The 14,574-nt window shown below is 39.3% G+C and overlaps 1 protein-coding gene across 4 annotated transcripts in view; it reads left to right on the top strand.

The window, feature by feature from the left end:
* The window catches only part of PLEKHB2 (pleckstrin homology domain containing B2), a 56,712-nt gene that overhangs the window by 32,192 nt on the left and 9,946 nt on the right, over positions 1-14,574 (top strand). The gene's annotated exons all lie outside the window — the stretch shown is intronic.

Below are 14,574 nucleotides of genomic sequence, written 5' to 3'. Positions count from 1 at the left end.
AGCCAGATTATTGTTTTCTTTCATAAAATTTACAATCTTTGTATTCACATTTTGTTTTAAAGATAGACTTGAAAATGATTCATGTTAATGACAGTTTGGTAATATGATATTGATGATTTATGATTTATACTTAATGAATTAATAAATGAGAATTCAAATACTTGAATTCTTTTTATAATCAGGAAAAAAAGCTTCTTTTATTTTGAAAAAACAAAACCTTAAAAAAAAAAATCACATAACAAATACCTTGGGAGTATCTCCTAGATAGAAGTGCCAAGTATTCATTGCTACATATAGAAGTCTCTGTTTGTGGGAGGTACTTATGTTTTGTTTTGTTTAACTTTTAATTTTGAATAATTATAGATTTATAGGAAGTTGCAAAAATAATATGTAGAGATCTCATGAATTCTTCACCCAGGTCCCCTCTAGTTGTTACATGTTAGATAAAATCAAAACCAGGAATTTAAAATTGGCACAGTGTTTATTATGCTTGGTTTTGTGTCATTTTATTGTATATGTAGATTTGTGTAATCAGATCCTCAATCATCATACGATGCTGTTCACAAAATCTTCCTTCTACACTCTTACATAGTCACATCTTCCTTCCTCTTTCCTAACTCCTGTTAGCCACTGATTTGTTCTCTGCTTATATAATTTTGTCGTTTCTGCAGTGTTACATAAATTGAGTCATTCAGCATGTGATCCTTTTTTTTTTTTTTTTTGGTATTTTTCACTTAGTACAGTGCCCCTGAGAGCCATCCAGATTGTTGCACGTGTACCCCGTTAAGTATTGAGGGGCATTGTGCTCGCTTTGGCAGCACATACACTAAAAATGTATTGAGGGGCATTTATCTGTTGGGGTTGTTTCAGAGTTCTGTTACCAATAAACCCCCCGTGAAGACTCATCATTTACAGGTTTTTGTACAAACATAAGGTTTTATTTCTCTGGAAAAAAGTGCTCCAAAGGGGAATTGCTTGATCTGTTGTCTGGTAAATATATGGTTAGTTTTTTAGAAAGCTAGCAAACTACTTTCCAGAATGACTCTACCATTTACTGACAAGTAATCCAGTTTCTCTGCATCCTTCCCAGCGTAAGTGTTGTCATTGTTTTTTTTTTTAATTTTAGCCATTCTAATAGGTGTATAGTGATATTTCATTCTGATCTTAATTTGTGTTTCCCTAATAGTTGGTAATGTTGCCATTTTTTATGTTCTTATTTGCCATCATATATCCTGTTCAGTAAAATGTCACCTCATGTCTTTAACTTGCTCAATAGCATGTAGACATCTTAACAGTACCTTTCACAATTTTAATTTTCATGCAGTCCCAATTTCTCAATTTTTATGGTTCATGGTTTTGTTGTCATGTTTGACATTTTACCAGACCAGGTTTTCTAAGGTTTTCTCATATACTATTTTCTGAAAGTTTTATAGTCCCAGGATTTCCACTTAAGTGTTTTCCATTGTGAGTTGATTTTTTAGGTTAAGTTAAGGTTAGGTTAAGTTAAGGTTCATTTTTTTAATATGGATGTCTGATTATTGCACTATAATTTGTTGAAAAGACTTGTAGTCCTTCCTGGAATTGCTTTTGTATCTCTGTTAAAAATCAGAGATTTGTGTTTGTCTGTTTCTCAGTTCTTTGCTCAGTCCCATTGATCTAAGTGTTTTTCTTCCTCTAACACCACACAGACTTGATTACTGTAGCTGTATAAAAAGTCTTGAGATTGGATAGACTGATCCTCCACTTTATTCTTCCTTTTCAGAATTCCCTTAACTGTTCTGGTTACATTCCTTTCCATATGAAGTGTCTAAATCTATAGCAAAGTCTTGATAGGTTTTGATGGAAATTGTTTTGAACTTAGGTATCCAGTTTATTGGGGGAGAATTGACATCTTTATTATGTTGAGTTTTCCAATCAATGAATGCATAAAATCTCCAGTGAAACAGTCTGAGCCAGAATATTTCTTTTTGGGATATTTTTAATTACAAATTCTAATTTCTTAATAGTTGTGGGAATAAATACTTAATAGTGTTTTCTATTTCATATTTCATATTTGTACTTTTTGAGGAATTGGTCCTTTTCCTTAAATTGTCTAACTTATATGTGCAACTCTGTTGTTTATATTTTGTTGGTGGATTAAGTCTATTATAATGTAATGTCTCTTTTTGTTTCTGGTAATTTTGTCTGATGTATGTTCTATCTGATATTGATATAGCCACATTTGTTACTTTTTACTGTTTGTATAGTATCTCTTCCCATCTTTTTTCTTTCAAGTTACAGATATCATTGTATTTGAAGTGAGTTTCTCATAGGCAGCGTATAATTAGGTCATTTCTACCTGTATATCTGACAAACCTCTACCTTGTAATTAGCATATTTAGACCATTTACATTTAATGTAATTTTTGATATGTTAGGGTTAAATATGTCATTTTATTTTCTGTTTTCATTTGGTTATTTTTTAAAAATTTCTCTGTGTTCTTTTTCTTAAGCTTTTTGTGAGTTATTTGAACATGTTTTAAAATTGCATTTTTAAAAAAGATTTATTTATTTTAGAGAGGGGAAGAGAGTGTGTGAGTGGGGGAGGGGCAGAGGGAGAGAAGGAATCCAAAGCAGATGCTACAGAGAGCAAAGCTGAGCAAAGCTGGGGCTTGATTGCATGACCCTGACATCATGACCTGCGCCCAAACCAAGAGTTGGATGCTTACTTAACCAACTGAGCCACCCATATGCCTCAAAAATTGCATTTTGATTTATCTATAATGTTTCTTGATTGTCTCTCTTTGTATTTTTTTTTAGTGGTTGCTCTAGTTATTGTGTTATTCATAAATATATATTTTTCAAAGTTAAGTGTTCACATTTCCTTTATATATGAGGACCACATTAGATGGTATTAGAAATTTTGCTTCAGCTGTCAGACTTGTTAGAAATGTCAAGATGTGAAGATATACTTCTGTTCTGACTATATTTTATCTCTTGATATTTCAAGATTCCATTTTTTAATTGTTTACTTTTTGTTTAGTGAACTTCCTTTTGCCATTCCTTAGGACAGATTAGCTGGCAACAAATTCTTAGTTTTCCTTCATCTGAGAATGTCTTGATTTATTCTCATTTCTGAAGGATATTTTCACTAGTATAGAATTCTGAGTTGTTATGTCTTTGAACATTTGACAAGTGTGTGGTGTTTCCTTTGGCCTTCATGGTTTCTGAGGACACATCTGCTGTCATTTAAATTTTTTGTTTCCCCCATGTATGTAGTGCATTGTTTATTTCTAGCTTCTTTCTTTGTCCTTAGATTTTTTAAAAAAGATTTTATTTATTTGAGAGAGAGTGAGAGAGAGAGCATGAGAGAGGGGGATCAGAGGGAGAAGCAGACTCCCTACTGAGCAGGTACCTGGATGTGGGACTCGATCCAGGGACTCCGGGATAATGACCTGGGCCGAAGGCAGTTGCTTAACCTACTGAGCCACCCAGGCACCTATCTTTGTCCTTAGTTTTGAGAAGTTTGATTATAATGTGTTTTGGTATGGATTTTGAGGTGGGGGGGTTATTTTGTTTGGTTCAGTTTATTGAATATATAAGTTTATGGTTCTTGCTAAATTTGGGAAAATTTAGGCCATCATTTCTGGAATATTTTTTTAGTCCCATCCCCTCTCTCTTTTGAAACTGATGACATGGATGTTAGATCCCATATGTCTCAGATTCTTTCATTTTCTTTTCATCAATCTATTTTCTCTCCAGTTTATACTCCTGCTTACTGATTGTTTTTCTCTGTCATCTCTGTTGTGTTGTTAAGCTTATTCATTGTATTTTTTTAATATAATTTTTTCTAAAATTTTTATTTTTTAAATCTTGAAAATACATGAATATGTGTATAAATCTTTGTGTTGTTTTTCTTGAGATTTTCTGTTTCTGTGGAGACTTTTTTTTTAAAGATTTTATTTATTTATTTGACAGAGACACAGTGAGAGAGGGAACACAGGCAGGGGGGAAGGGCAGAGGGAGAAGCAGGCTCCTGGATGTTCAGGGAGCCTGATGTGGGGCTTGATCACAGGACCCTGGGATCATGACCTGAGCCAAAGGCAACCAGCCGCTTAACAGCTGAGCCATGCAGGCGCCCCTGTGGAGACTTTTAAAAAAATTTTTTTCAGACATGTTCATAATTGCTTCTTGAAATATTTTTATGATAGCTGCTTTAAAAACCTTTCTGGAGGGGCACCTGGGTAGCTCGGTCACCACCTTGTCAGGAGGGTTGGGAATTTAGGCCCTCCTTCAGGTCTCTGCTGACACCAGCCTATGTGGGAATTGGAAGGGTCCTCTCTACTGCTTCCCACTAGCTTCCACTGTGATGAGTACTTGCTTGGTCTCATCCCGTGGGTCTGGGAGGGGCATCTGATTTGTGCTGGACAGAGGTGGGAGTTCTGGCTCTCCATCTGGCAGGGATGAAATTCTTAGCTCCCTACTTGGCCTTCTCTCACACAACTTGGGATGGGGCATGCGGGAGGTGGTACCTAATTACAGCCTGCCAAACATGGAGGTTTACTCTCTATACTTGGCCTTGCTGGTGGGAGTTGGGGTGGAGCCATAGTTACTTCTGTAGTGTTGGACTGGAGTAGAGCAGTTACTGACTAAAAATGGTCTCTCTTGCCAGATTGCCCCTTTCCTCCCAAGGTTTTTTTGGGTAGAGAGACCAAGCTTTTTTGGGGGGTCTTTTTGTTTGTATTTATTGGTTCCTTTCTTTCCTTTAGCTAGTTGAGGGTATAGGAGGCAAACAGGAAACCCAGGGAGCTCACCATCTGGCCTTCTTATGGTTCTGAGGTCCCTAGCCAGTCTGCCATCTTTCAGAGTCCCCTTATGTTTGTTTTAGATGTTATATTCAGGGTTTTCAGTTGTACTTAGGAAGAATAGGGAAAATCTATATCTTTGCTGTCTTCCAGAAGCTTAACTCCCATGTCCTACTTTTATAAGATGACAGGTTTAAACTATGCAGCTGTTTGTTTGACAGCAGCATCCTGTTCTCCCTTGTGCCATATAATACTTATCACATGACAACAGTAATGATAGTTATCTGTAAGCATATCTGTCTTCTCCTGCTGCCCTGCTGACCCCCAACCTGTGAGCTCGTAAAGAAGGCTGGGCCTTTTGTCTCCAAATTTCCCAGAATATACTAGTCATTCACTTAATCAGTGAAGGTGGGTCTGTTGCCTATTTCTCACAATGCTCATTCATAGATCTGTGCTGCTGGAAGACTGCCAGTCACCTGCTGAGGTTTCAGACGTTAGGGTTTTCCCACCCACAAAATTCCTAGTCCTTCATTTTCTTCCTGGAATTGCTATGGGGGCTTCTGCTGCTAGGATGGCTTCCTTACCTCTCTTAGCCTTCACAGAATTGATGTGAGTTAGGGCCTTACTTGGGATTAGGTTTTGGCTTAAGAGAATGTTGGACTGGTTTGATTTTTCTATCTAGACTACTCAGATTTTCTCTGTATTAGCTATATGGCTCTTTTTTTCTTTTTTAGGAGGTTATTAACTATTAACTTTTTATTTTGTTTATTTTTTTCCTTCTTTTTTTAAAATTTAAAATTTAAAATTTTTATTTTATTTTTTATAAACATATAATGTATTTTTATCCCCAGGGGTACAGGTCTGTGAATCACCAGGTTTACACACTTCACAGCACTCACCATAGCACATACACCCTCCCCAGTGTCCATAACCCCACCCCCCTTCTTCCCACCCCCTTCCCCCAGCTACCCTCAGTTTGTTTTGTGAGATTAAGAGTCACTTATGGTTTGTCTCCCTCCCAATCCCATCTTGTTTCATTTATTCTTCTCCTACCCACTTAAGCCCCCATGTTGCATCACCACTTCCTCATATCAGGGAGATCATATGATAGTTGTCTTTCTCTGCTTGACTTATTTCGATAAGCATGATATGCTCTAGTTCCAGCAATTGCACTATTGGGTATTTACCCTAAGGATACAAACGTAGTGATCCAAAGGGGCACGTGCACCCGAATGTTTATAGCAGCAATGTCCACAATAGCCAAACTATGGAAAGAACCTAGATGTCCATCAACAGATGAATGGATCAAGAAGATGTGGTATAGGAGGGAGGAGTCAAGATGGCGGAGAAGTAGCAGGCTGAGACTGCTTCAGCTAGCCGGAGATCAGCTAGATAGCTTATCTAAAGATTGCAAACACCTGAAAATCCATCGGCAGATCGAAGAGAAGAAGAACAGCAATTCTGGAAACAGAAAAACAACCACTTTCTGAAAGGTAGGACCGGCGGAGAAGTGAATCCAAAGCGACGGGAAGATAGACCCCGGGGGGAGGGGCCGGCTCCCGGCAAGCGGCGGAGCAACCGCGCACAAAATCAGGACTTTTAAAAGTCTGTTCTGCTGAGGGACATCGCTCCAGAGGCTAAACCGGGGCAAAGCCCACGCGGGGTCAGCGTGGCCTCAGGTCCCGCAGGGTCACAGAAGGAGCAGGGGTGTCTGAGTGTCGCAGACCTTGCGGGTATTGGAACGGGAAAGCCGGCTACAGAGACAGAGCCGACAGTAAGCTCACAGCTCGGTGTTACCTTGAACTGGTCGCAGGCTCGGAGAGCTCGGAGCGCGGCCGGAGGTCAGGCAGACGGGAGTAACTGGGCGCTGTTCTCTGAGGGCGCACTGAGGAGTGCGACCCTGGGCTCTCGGCTCCTCCGGGCCGGAGACCAGGAGGCCGCCATTTGTATTCCCATCCTCCGGAACTCTACGGAAAGCGCTCAGGGAACAAAAGCTCCTGAAAGCAAACCCGAGCGGATTACTCACCCCGGCCCTGGGTAAGGGCGGTGTGTTTCCGCCTGGGGCAAAGACACTTGAGAATCACTACAACAGGCCCCTCCCCCAGAAGATCAACAAGAAATCCAGCCGAGACCAAGTTCACCTACCAAGGAGTGCGGTTTCAATACCAAGGAGAGCAGCAGAATTCCAGAGGAGGAGAAAGCCAAGCACGGAACTCATGGCTTTTTCCCTGTGATTTTTTTTTTAGTCTTGCAGTTAATTTAATTTTTTTCTTTTTCATTTTTTGTTTTTTGTTTTTTTTTTTTTTCTCGCCTTCGGGTAAAAATTTTTTTTTTTTTTTCTCGCCTTCGGGTAAAATTTTTTTTTTTTTTTAACTGTTACCTTTTTCTTTTTTAACGATTTTTTACTAGTTTATCTAATATATATATTTTTTCTTTTTTACATTTTTTTTAGGTGTTTTCCTTTTTTTTTTAAATTCTTTTCTTTTTTCTTTTTCTTTTTTTTTTTCTTTTTTCTTTTTTTTTCTTTCTTCCTTTTTGAACCTCTTTTTATCCCCTTTCTCCCCCCTCACGATTTTGGATCTCTTCTAATTTGGTTAAAGCATTTTTTCCTGGGGTTGTTGCCACCCTTTTAGTATTTTACTTGCCCCTTCATATACTCTTATCTGGACAAAATGACAAGACGGAAAAATTCAACACAAAAAAAAGAACAAGAGGCAGTACCGAAGGCTAGGGACCTAATCAATACAGACATTGGTAATATGTCAGATCTGGAGTTCAGAATGACAATTCTCAAGGTTCTAGCCGGGCTCGAAAAAGGCATGGAAGATATTAGAGAAACCCTCTCGAGAGATATAAAAGCCCTTTCTGGAGAAATAAAAGAACTAAAATCTAACCAAGCTGAAATCAAAAAAGCTATTAATGAAGTGCAATCAAAAATGGAGGCTCTCACTGCTAGGATAAATGAGGCAGAAGAAAGAATTAGTGATATAGAAGACCAAATGACAGAGAATAAAGAAGCTGAGCAAAAGAGGGACAAACAGCTACTGGACCACGAGGGGAGAATTCGAGAGATAAGTGACACCATAAGGCGAAACAACATTAGAATAATTGGGATTCCAGAAGAAGAAAAAGAGAGAGGGGAGCAGAAGGTATACTGGAGAGAATTATTGGGGAGAATTTCCCCAATATGGCAAAGGGAACGAGCATCAAAATTCAGGAGGTTCAGAGAACGCCCCTCAAAATCAATAGGAATAGGCCCACACCCCGTCACCTAATAGTAAAATTTACAAGTCTCAGTGACAAAGAGAAAATCCTGAAAGCAGCCCGGGAAAAGAAGTCTGTAACATACAATGGTAAAAATATTAGATTGGCAGCTGACTTATCCACAGAGACCTGGCAGGCCAGAAAGAGCTGGCATGATATTTTCAGAGCACTAAACGAGAAAAACATGCAGCCAAGAATACTATATCCAGCTAGGCTATCATTGAAAATAGAAGGAGAGATTAAAAGCTTCCAGGACAAACAAAAACTGAAAGAATTTGCAAATACCAAACCAGCTCTACAGGAAATATTGAAAGGGGTCCTCTAAGCAAAGAGAGAGCCTACAAGTGGTAGATCAGAAAGGAACAGAGACCATATACAGTAACAGTCAACTTACAGGCAATACAATGGCACTAAATTCATATCTCTCAATAGTTACCCTGAATGTTAATGGGCTAAATGCCCCTGTCAAAAGACACAGGGTATCAGAATGGATAAAAAAACAAAACCCATCTATATGTTGCCTCCAAGAAACTCATTTTAAGCCCGAAGACACCTCCAGATTTAAAGTGAGGGGGTGGAAAAGAATTTACCATGCTAATGGACATCAGAAGAAAGCAGGAGTGGCAATCCTTATATCAGATCAATTAGATTTTAAGCCAAAGACTATAATAAGAAATGAGGAAGGACACTATATCATACTCAAAGGGTCTGTCCAACAAGAAGATTTAACAATTTTAAATATCTATGCTCCCAACGTGGGAGCAGCCAGCTATATAAACCAATTAATAACAAAATCAAAGAAACACATCAACAATAATACAATAATAGTAGGGGACTTTAACACTCCCCTCACTGAAATGGACAGATCATCCAAGCAAAAGATCGGCAAGGAAATAAAGGCCTTAAACGACACACTGGACCAGATGGACATCACAGATATATTCAGAATATTTCATCCCAAAGCAACAGAATACACATTCTTCTCTAGTGCACATGGAACATTCTCCAGAATAGATCACATCCTCGGTCCTAAATCAGGACTCAACCGGTATCAAAAGATTGGGATCATTCCCTGTATATTTTCAGACCACAATGCTCTAAAGCTAGAACTCAACCACAAAAGGAAGTTTGGAAAGAACCCAAATACATGGAGACTAAACAGCATCCTTCTAAAGAATGAATGGGTCAACCGGGAAATTAAAGAAGAATTGAAAAAAATCATGGAAACAAATGATAATGAAAATACAACGGTTCAAAATCTGTGGGACACAACAAAGGCAGTCCTGAGAGGAAAATATATAGCGGTACAAGCCTTTCTCAAGAAGCAAGAAAGGTCTCAGGTACACAACCTAACCCTACACCTAAAGGAGCTGGAGAAAGAACAAGAAAGAAACCCTAAGCCCAGCAGGAGAAGAGAAATCATAAAGATCAGAGCAGAAATCAATGAAATAGAAACCAAAAAAACAATAGAACAAATCAACGAAACTAGGAGCTGGTTCTTTGAAAGAATTAATAAAATTGATAAACCCCTGGCCCGACTTATCAAAAAGAAAAGAGAAAGGACCCAAATAAATAAAATCATGAATGAAAGAGGAGAGATCACAACTAACACCAAAGAAATACAAGCTATTATAAGAACATACTATGAGCAACTCTACGCCAATAAATTTGACAATCTGGAAGAAATGGATGCATTCCTAGAAACATATAAACTACCACAACTGAACCAGGAAGAAATAGAAAGCCTGAACAGACCCATAACCAGTAAGGAGATTGAAACAGTCATTAAAAATCTCCAAACAAACAAAAGCCCAGGGCCAGACGGCTTCCCGGGGGAATTCTACCAAACATTTAAAGAAGAACTAATTCCTATTCTCCTGAAACTGTTCCAAAAAATAGAAATGGAAGGAAAACTTCCAAACTCATTTTATGAGGCCAGCATCACCTTGATCCCAAAACCAGACAAGGATCCCACCAAAAAAGAGAGCTATAGACCGATATCCTTGATGAACACAGATGCGAAAATACTCAACAAAATACTAGCCAATAGGATTCAACAGTACATTAAAAAGATTATTCACCACGACCAAGTGGGATTTATTCCAGGGCTACAAGGTTGGTTCAACATCCGCAAATCAATCAATGTGATACAACACATCAATAAAAGAAAGAACAAGAACCATACGATACTCTCAATAGATGCTGAAAAAGCATTTGACAAAGTACAGCATCCCTTCCTGATCAAAACTCTTCAAAGTGTAGGGATAGAGGGCACATACCTCAATATCATCAAAGCCATCTATGAAAAACCCACTGCAAATATCATTCTCAATGGAGAAAAACTGAAAGCTTTTCCGCTAAGGTCAGGAACACGGCAGGGATGTCCATTATCACCACTGCTATTCAACATAGTACTAGAGGTCCTAGCCTCAGCAATCAGACAACAAAAGGAAATTAAAGGCATCCAAATCGGCAAAGAAGAAGTCAAATTATCACTCTTCGCAGATGATATGATACTATATCTGGAAAACCCAAAAGACTCCACTCCAAAACTGCTAGAACTTATACAGGAATTCAGTAAAGTGTCAGGATATAAAATCAATGCACAGAAATCAGTTGCATTTCTCTACACCAACAGCAAGACAGAAGAAAGAGAAATTAAGGAGTCAATCCCATTTACAATTGCACCCAAAACCATAAGATACCTAGGAATAAACCTAACCAAAGAGGCACAGAATCTATACTCCGAAAACTATAAAGTACTCATGAAAGAAATTGAGGAAGACACAAAGAAATGGAAAAATGTTCCATGCTCCTGGATTGGAAGAATAAATATTGTGAAAATGTCTATGCTACCTAAAGCAATCTACACATTTAATGCAATTCCTATCAAAGTACCATCCATCTTTTTGAAAGAAATGGAACAAATAATGCTAAAATTTATATGGAACCAGAAAAGACCTCGAATAGCCAAAGGGATATTGAAAAAGAAAGCCAACGTTGGTGGCATCACAATTCCGGACTTCAAGCTCTATTACAAAGCTGTCGTCATCAAGACAGCATGGTACTGGCACAAAAACAGACACATAGATCAATGGAACAGAATAGAGAGCCCAGAAATAGACCCTCAACTCTATGGTCAACTAATCTTCGACAAAGCAGGAAAGAATGTCAATGGCAAAAAGACAGCCTCTTCAATAAATGGTGCTGGGAAAATTGGACAGCCACATGCAGAAAAATGAAATTGGACCATTTCCTTACACCACACACAAAAATAGACTCAGAATGGATGAAGGACCTCAATGTGCAAAAGGAATCCATCAAAATCCTTGAGGAGAACACAGGCAGCAACCTCTTTGACCTCAACCGCAGCAACATCTTCCTAGGAACAACGCAAAAGGCAAGGGAAGCAAGGGCAAAAATGAACTATTGGGATTTCATCAAGATCAAAAGCTTTTGCACAGCAAAGGAAACAGTTAACAAAATCAAAAGACAACTGACAGAATGGGAGAAGATATTTGCAAATGACATATCAGATAAAGGACTAGTGTCCAGAATCTATAAAGAACTTAGCAAACTCAACACCCAAAGAACAAATAATCCAATCAAGAAATGGGCAGAGGACATGAACAGACATTTCTGCAAAGAAGACATCCAGATGGCCAACAGACACATGAAAAAGTGCTCCATATCACTCGGCATCAGGGAAATACAAATCAAAACCACAATGAGATATCACCTCACACCAGTCAGAATGGCTAAAATCAACAAGTCAGGAAATGACAGATGCTGGCGAGGATGCGGAGAAAGGGGAACCCTCCTACACTGTTGGTGGGAATGCAAGCTGGTGCAGCCACTCTGGAAAACAGCATGGAGGTTCCTCAAAATGTTGAAAATAGAACTGCCGTATGACCCAGCAATTGCACTATTGGGTATTTACCCTAAGGATACAAACGTAGTGATCCAAAGGGGCACATGCACCCGAATGTTTATAGCAGCAATGTCCACAATAGCCAAACTATGGAAAGAACCTAGATGTCCATCAACAGATGAATGGATCAAGAAGATGTGGTATATATACACAATGGAATACTATGCAGCCATCAAAAGAAATGAAATCTTGCCATTTGCGACAACATGGATGGAACTAGAGCGTATCATGCTTAGCGAAATAAGTCAAGCAGAGAAAGACAACTATCATATGATCTCCTTGATATGAGGAAGTGGTGATGCAACATGGGGGCTTAAGTGGGTAGGAGAAGAATAAAGGAAACAAGATGGGATTGGGAGGGAGACAAACCATAAGTGACTTTTAATCTCACAAAACAAACTGAGGGTTGCTGGGGGGAGGGGGTTTGGGAGAAGGGGGTGGGATTATGGACATTGGGGAGGGTATGTGCTTTGGTGAGTGCTGTGAAGTGTGTAAACCTGGTGATTCACAGACCTGTACCCCTGGGGATAGAGTATTATGCCTCCATCAGAAAGGATGAATACCCAACTTTTGTAGCAACATGGACGGGACTGGAAGAGATTATGCTGAGTGAAATAAGTCAAGCAGAGAGAGTCAATTATCATATGGTTTCACTTATTTGTGGAGCATAACAAATAGCATGAAGGACATGGGGACTTAGAGTGGAGAAGGGAGTTGGGGGAAATTGGAAGGGGAGGTGAACCATGAGAGACTATGGACTCTGAAAAACAATCTGAGGGTTTTGAAGGGACGGGGGGTGGGAGGTTGGGGTACCAGGTGGTGGGTATTATAGAGGGCACGGATTGCATGGAGCACGGGGTGTGGTGCAAAAATAATGATACTGTTATGCTGGAAAAAAAAAAAAAAAAAAAAAAAGAACATGTGGTATATATACACAATGGAATACTATGCAGCCATCAAAAGAAATGAAATCTTGCCATTTGCGACAAGATTTCATTTCTTTTGATGGCTGCATAGTATTCCATTGTGTATATATATACCACTTTTTCTTTATCCATTCATCTGTTGATGGACATCTAGGTTCTTTCCATAGTTTGGCTATGGTAGACATTGCTGCTATAAACATTCGGGTGCACGTGCCCCTTTGGATCACTACGTTTGTATCTTTAGGGTAAATACCCAGTAGTGCAATTGCTGGGTCGTAGGGTAGTTCTATTTTCAACATTTTGAGGAACCTCCATGCTGTTTTCCAGAGTGGTGGCACCATCTTGCATTCCCACCAACAGTGTAGGAGGGTTCCCCTTTCTCCACATCCTCGCCAGCATCTCTCATTTCCTTACTTCTTTATTTTAGCCGTTCTGACTGATGTGAGGTGATATCTCATTGTGGTTTTGATTTGTATTTCCCGGATGCTGAGTGATGTGGAGCACTTTTTCTTGTGTCTGTTGGCCATCTGGATGTCTTCTTTGCAGAAATGTCTGTTCATGTCTTCTGCCCATTTCTTGATTGGATTATTTGTTCTTTGGGTGTTGAGTTTGCTAAGTTCTTTATAGATTTTGGACACTGGCCCTTTATGTGATAAGAGAGCCCAGAAATAGACCCTCAACTCTATGGTCAACTAATCTTCGACAAAGCAGGAAAGAATGTCCAATGGAAAAAAGACAGACAGCCTCTTCAATAAATGGTGTTGGGAAAATTGGATGGCCACATGCTGAAAAATGAAATTGGACCATTTCCTTATACCACACATGAAAATAGACTCAAAATGGATAAACGACCTCAATGTGAGAAAGGAATCCATCAAAATCCTTGAGGAGAACACAGGCAGCAACCTTTTTGACCTCAGCCGCAGCAACATCTTCCTAGGAACATCACCAAAGGCAAGGGAAGCAAGGGCAAAAATGAACTATTGGGATTTCATCAAGAACAAAAGCTTTTGCTCAGCAACGGAAACAGTCAACAAAACCAAAAGACAACTGAGAGAATGGGAGAAGATATTTGCAAACGACATATGGCTGTTTTGCTTTATCATCTGTATGTTCACTGGAGTAGCACTTTTAAAGATTGCAGGGGTGGGGACAGAGGCAGAGGGAGAGAGAATCTCAAGCAAACTCTGCACCAAGAATGGAGCCCAATGTAGGGCTCTATCTCATGACCCTGAGGTCATATCCTGATGTAAGAGTTGGGTGCCTAACCAACTGAGCCATCCAGGCAACCCCCAAGTAGCACTTTTAATTTCCTTCAAAAACTTTTCCTCTTCATTCACAACTTGACTAACTGTGTGGTACAAGAGGCTCAGTTTTTGGCCTGTCTTGGTTTTCTACATGCCTTCCTCGCTAAGCTTAATCATTCCTAGGTTCTGATTTAGAGAGAGAGACATGCGACTGACTCTTCTTTCACTTGACCACTTAGAGACCATGGTAGGTTTTTTAATTTATTTTTTTATTTTTTTAAGGTTTTACTATTTATTTATTTGACAGAGAGAACGAATAAGCAGGGGAGCAGCAGAGGAAGAGGGAGAAATAGGCTTCCTGCTTAGCAGGGAGCCTGATGCAGGGTTTTGGTCCCAGGACCCTGGGATCATGAACTGCATCAA

This window comes from Mustela erminea, chromosome 8 (genome assembly GCF_009829155.1).
Source record: "Mustela erminea isolate mMusErm1 chromosome 8, mMusErm1.Pri, whole genome shotgun sequence".
Lineage (NCBI taxonomy): Eukaryota > Metazoa > Chordata > Mammalia > Carnivora > Mustelidae > Mustela > Mustela erminea.
The sequence above is the reverse complement of the archived record's forward strand: the minus strand, read 5'-3'. Positions and strand labels throughout refer to the sequence as shown.